The following is a 6020-nucleotide window of genomic DNA, read 5'->3' on the forward strand; positions in this document are numbered from 1 at the left end:
TGTAATGGGTTTGACATGCATCCAAGCCTGTGCCTGCCCACAGACACATCCTGTCCCTCCTTCAAAGTCGCACTCTCCTTTCACACACAAATCTAAACACAGTGCCTCCCTGTCCCCCAAAATGGTACTCCTATCCCACACAACCACAGCCCACCAATAAATGCGCTGTGGCACACAAATTAGTGTACATACCTGGGCACCCGCCTCATTAACGACTGTGCATATGTACAGAACCATTCATAAACATTTCTACAAACTCACCACCTACCCTACACACGTCCATGCCTCAGTCACACAAGAAAAGAGAGCAGGAGGCTCCAGGGAATGCTACACACTCCACAGACCCGGCTTCCTGTCCTGCATGTGCGTGTGCGTGCGTGTGTACATGCATGTTCACACACACTGGAGGGATTATGCATGGCAGGGAGATATGAGCAGCATAGATAAGTTCAGAGGATTTTCTACCCTCTTCTGTTCTGCCATACAGCCTTGAGGCATGGCCCTTCCATTGGGTCCAATCTAAATCTGGGCCCAAAAGATGCAAACTCCAGACTCTGCCTGAACCCATTTGCTGCCATCATAAGTAGCTGCCCCAGTGTGGCACGGGACCACATTGCCAAGGAGATGGGACAGTGTAGGAGGGACAGGGTGAGGAGCAGGTCCCAGAAATCACAGGCAGGGATCATCTTAAGAGCAGGCTGGACAGCCAATTGGCTGGGATGGTTAGTCAGGGCTGATCCTGCCCTGAGCATTAGATGACCTTGTGAGGTCCCTTGCAGCCCTACTTTCCTATGATCTCACACCTCCTCCAGTGTCACCCCAAGGGGAGGCCTGAGCTTCACATGCCCCTGAGGGCTGGTCAAGGATCTGCATGTGAGGATCCCCATTGATCCAGGCTCACCTCTGCCTTTATGGACTTGGCCCAAGGGCAGGGCCCAGCCCATCCTGGCACAAAGACAGCCTAGGAAACAGGGACCCAGCATTGAGGTTCAATTCACCGCAAGGTGCTTCTCTCAAAGCCATGCCCATAGCATAGTCCCAACATTGATCCCACCACTTGTTTCCATTAGCTCTCCTCCAAAATCCTAGTGCTGAGCCTGGGCTATCGCCAGGATCAAGCATTTTTCACAGGGCACTTTGGCCATATGATGAACTCCAGTAGGGGTGCTTGAAGGGGTCTATCGGATGGGATGGGAGGGGCGAGGGGAGCCACGGGTAGTACTTGCTGGGCATGTGGACTGGTTGTAGGCAGCAGGATGGAAGTGTCCGGAGCCAGAGTCTAGCCAGCCTAGCACTACAACGGTACGTTCCCTGCGAGAGCCACGAGAGGAGGTGCTGGAAATCTAGTGTGGAGCCTCCCCAGGGACAGAAGAGAGAGTGGACAGCCTCTGTATCCCAGTCCAGCAGCCCCTCACTGGCCCCATTCCCATCAGGAACTACCTCCCTATCCAATGCTGGCACAGACACTGCTACTACTCTTGCTCAATGAAGCTCCCACCCCACCCCACCCGTGTCTGGTCTCAGGTCCCCTTAGCACCAGGTACTCCCTGGCTCTGATTATTAGCACTCTCCCCCTGGCCTGGCACCCTTGGTCCTACAGGCTGCACCTGTGCATGTGGGGTGGGGGGAGAGAAAGAAAGGGGTTGGAAGCATCTCTTTGGCCCCAGGCAGCCCCACAAGTCCAACTCCAGCTTCTCTGCCTCCATTTCCCAGTACTGAGACAGAAAGGGTCCCAACCCAGGCTGGGTCAGGCAGCCCAGTCCCCTTGCACACCCATGGAGAAGCCCCACCATATTCTGGAGCCATCAGGAATAGCTCCAGAATATGGTGCTGGCCATGATGCTGGATACAACCAAAGCATGATGGGCCCCACCCTGCTCCCTGGGCCAAGGCCCCAAGGACCTGCTCACAGAACAGAGCAGAGCAGCCAGCGGCCTGAAGGGAGATACAGCACCTGACACTGCCAACATACCACAGGCCTGGTCACATACCCATGCTCACCACCACACCCTCCATGCCCCCTGGACACACTCATCCTCACCCCCCGCCCATCCCATGCTGTCCACACACCACCACGTGCTTGGCCCCTGCCCCTTGGTTTCCCCATGTGCTTACGGCTCACATGCACTTACCCCCACACCTGCCCCCATGGCTTGGGGACTAGCGCGCTGCTCTTGTGAATCAGAGGACATGAGTTCCAACTTCACTGGGCCTTCAGGAAAGCAATAAAAACCGGTGGCCAAAAGTTGAGACCAAAGTGGGAAGGAGGCACAGATTTCCGTAGTGTGCCGGATTAAGCAGTGGAACAAACTCCCAAGGGAAGGGGCAAATTCTTCTTCCTTTGAGGTCTCCAGATCAAGCCTGGTAGCCTTTCTGGGAGACGCGCTTTAGTAGAAAACAAGGTAAAGGGCCAAGGCAGAGCCATCAGACAGAAGCGTACCAGCCTGGGTTATACAGGAAGACAAGCTGGATGCTCTACCAGTCCTACCCAGCCTTAAACTCTCTGCATTAAGAAACCTCCCTGCAAGCAAACACAGATGCACACCGCCTGCCCACCTCCCCTAGATGCTTGCACACACCCGTGCACTGCGAGCACTCACGCTCCACCCCCTCACAGCCTTGTACCCTGTTTGCACATGATACCTGCCTGCCCACACACCCGCCACCCCATCACCCCCAGACCCACAGGTTCCCTGCCCACACCATAAGCACGCGTACAGCCACATGCAGACATCCCAGCGTGCCCCTGCACCTACCCCAAACACTTCCTGGTGCACAGCCCCAGACTGGCATGCACCCTCCATGCTCGTTGCCCTTCCCGGCCTCCACTGCACCCCCCCACCTCTGCCAGATGCAAGATGCAGCCTCCGTGAGTCACGCTCACAGGGCACATCTTGTTCTGCTCATCAAATAATAATCCAAATGAATCGGTTTCCTGTGGCTCACCCATGAGCTCCGGCTCGGATCAATGCCATCTGCACGCTTAGAAGGGAGGAGGAAATTCATTCTGAGGGGTCCCAATTAGGGAGGAGACCTCGTGGAACTGATCAGCACCACGGAGATTCTGCATTTGCGAGGCTTCCTGCCTTAATTGATTTTCTGGGACTTTTCCGTCTCAGGAGCACGAGGCGGCTCCAAGAGCCAGCTTGGGGGGGTGGGGAAGCGTGCCGGAGGTCATGGACAGTGCGACAGGACGGCACCACATGGGGATGCATAGGCCTGCTCCAGACAGAGAGGAAGATCAGCAGGAGCTATGCCCCGTGCTGACTCAGCAGGTCGAGTGTGGGGGCCACATCATCCCCCAGGGCATCCGTGTGGGGCGTTACCCTGGTGAAGGGCGTGATGCTGCAGCCTCTCTGGCAGGCACCCTGCCCAGGGGTGGGCCAGGCAAATCCTGTCTGGGGCCGTGGGGAGGCTGGGATCAGTGGATCCAAGGGAAATGAGAGGGGATGCAACCAGATCCCAGAAGGGGCACGCACAGCAGGGCACTGACCACTTCAAGAGCTGGGAGGGGGCTGAAGCCCAGGTCCTACCATGATGCATAGGGGCCAGAGGGCAAACAGACTGCCCGGGGCAGCTTGGGCAGGGGTGAACGCCCCAGCTGCACACCACGGTCAGGAAGGGGTATGAAGAGGGCCCTTGGGTGTGCATGCACAGCCCTGCTTGTCATCCAGCCCTCTGCCTGCAGCTTGAGCGGGCACCGTCACCAGCGCCCCGTAACCCCGCGCAGCACCGGGAGCCCGCTCCCAGGCCAGGGGCAGGGGACCCTGCCACACCGAGGGGTGCAACTCCCGAGATCAAGGTCTATGGTACCAGCGCCCGGCCGCGGGAGGCCGGCGGGTGCTAGCGACACAGCGGCACCGAGGGGGACGCACCCCCGCCTGCCCGGCCAGCCCCGGCGCGCGGCTCGTGGCCACCAGCTTCCTTCCGCCGCCACAGCACCGACCACCTGCTGCTGGCCCGCGACACCTGCCCCGAGGCGCCGGCTCGCCGCAGACACCCACGCGGGGCCGGCCCGCGGGCCCACCCAGCCCGGCTCGCAGCAGCGCGCCCGGGCGGCGGGCAGGCTCACGCCCGGCTGCGGCGCAGGGAGGGGCCGGCGGGGCTGCCCCCGGGGGACGTGCGGAAGCCCCGGGGGCCGCGACACGGCGGGAGAGGCTCCGCTCCGGCCTCCGCGCTCCCACCCCCGCCCCGCCCGGCCCGGCCCGGCCCGGCCCGGCCCCGGCTGCCCCGCAGACGCCCCGCGCCAGGTGCAGGGGCCGGGGCGGGCCGGGCCGGGCCGGGGAGCGGCCGCCCCTACCCAGCCCGAGCGCAGCCGGCCCCGGCCCGGCCCGGCCCGGCCCCGCCGCCGCCGCCGCCGCACGCACCTGCCGCGCTCGGTCGCAGCCTCGGAAGATTGCAGCGCCGCCGCCGCCGCCGCCGCCGCCGGGCTCGGCATTGCCCCCCCGGCCGCGGGCGCCGGAGCCTTAAAGGGGCAGCGCCGCCGGCTGGGGCTGGGGTGGGGACGAGCCGGACACACGCGCCCTCGGCTTCGGCTCCGGGTCCGGCAGCTGCGTGTCTCGCCCGGGAGAGCCGGCCCCCCGCGCCGCGCCGCGCCGCGCCGCCCGGAGCTCCCCGGGCCCCGCCCCCGGCCCGCGGGGGGTCCGTGCACCGCCGCCCGGGCCTGGCGGCTGCCCCTCGCCGCACCTGCGGCCGGCAGCGGGCGCGTGCTCACACCCACGCACGTGCGCACACATGCAGTGGCACGGACATGCACACGGTGCACGCACGCACGTGTATGCACACGCACACACGTACATGTATGCACACATGTGTACACGCCCCCAAGTGTGCACTCACGCACGCAGTACATGCACGTGCACACACACGGGACATGCACACACTCATGCATGCTTGCACTCACAGGTACGTGCACACGTGTGCAACCCCACACATGCACACACACACGCGCAACAGCATTTTTAAAGCACTCAGGATGCAGACACCCACCCCCACGCTTTGCAAATGTGTCTAAAGCCCTTGGTCTGCACTGGGCATTTGCCCCTTTCCCTCTGGCTGTAACCAGAGAGGGAGGGATGGTTGGCCCAGGTTTAGGAAGCTTCACTCCCCACTGGGTCCTAGATGGCCTGAGTCCCCCCCTATAGAAACTGTGGCAGTCCAAACCCAGATCTCCAGCCAGGTACCTAAACCCCCTTCCAAGCCCCACAATGCACCTGGCCTGATTTTCAGTGGTGCAGCAAGCCAGCTGATCTCCGTGACTCCAATGAGATGTGCAAGTGCTCAGCACCCCTGGGCATCAGACCACAGCAGTATAGGTGCCTGCCTCAAGGCACCCTTCTGGGTCTTTGCTTCTCCATTTACAAACTGGATATAAGGATCCAGCTAGGTTGTGAAGCCTAATTAACGTCTGTCTGCTCCTCTGTTCCCACAGCGCTTTGCAAACCATAGGTGAAATGTGTTGGAGGACTGATCCCTGCACAGACATGTTTTCAAGTAACAGCATTTTAAAGAGACCCCATCAACAGCAAAATAATGTATTAAAAATATCATTGTGTTTTATTAATACTGACTTAAATAATTAATAAAAGGCAGCTCTCTTGTTTCTTCCATCTCATTAAGAGTTTTTACCGAACCAATCATTCGGTTTGATCAGGGAAAATAAACAAGTTTTTCTCTCTTGTTGGTGGCAGTTTTCACATCCTGGCTCAGGCTGTGTCACATCTGGGGGGTTGTAGACAATGCTGGGAAAAGTTTCCTCTGAATAAAGGCTGTTCACATCAGGTGAAACCAAAAAAGCTCCCCAAAACCCAGCACTGGAAATAATGCTATTGCTCTTAGGTTAGGCAAAACCTTGCTGTTTAGATGTTGGGGTGAAGTCAGGTTGACAGCACCTCCTTTGTTTGCAAGAGGCTGGGGTGCAAGGTTTATACAAGACATTAATTCATATTAATTATTAATATTTTATTTAGTCTGCAGTTTTTCAGAATGTAACGTCCCAGCCCCAGGCTGCTCTGCCTTTG

The 6020-nt window shown here is 59.5% G+C and overlaps 1 protein-coding gene across 5 annotated transcripts in view; it reads right to left on the reverse strand.

Annotated features, from left to right (window-relative positions):
* AJM1 (apical junction component 1 homolog) overlaps window positions 1–4558 on the reverse strand; it is a 28710-nt gene extending 24152 nt beyond the window's left edge. For 3 of the 5 annotated variants that reach the window (XM_090022272.1, XM_090022270.1, XM_090022267.1), the window contains exon 1: window positions 4368–4558. The gene's annotated coding sequence lies outside the window, so the exon portion shown is untranslated. Of the gene's footprint in view, window positions 1–2132; window positions 2518–4367 lie in introns of those variants that run through there. The other 2 variants (XM_090022271.1, XM_090022269.1) reach the window with 1 other exon arrangement.
* Between the last annotated feature and the right edge of the window lie 1462 nt (window positions 4559–6020).

Source organism: Crocodylus siamensis, chromosome 11 (genome assembly GCF_052110815.1).
Source record: "Crocodylus siamensis isolate JL-2025a chromosome 11, ASM5211081v1, whole genome shotgun sequence".
NCBI lineage: Eukaryota > Metazoa > Chordata > Crocodylia > Crocodylidae > Crocodylus > Crocodylus siamensis.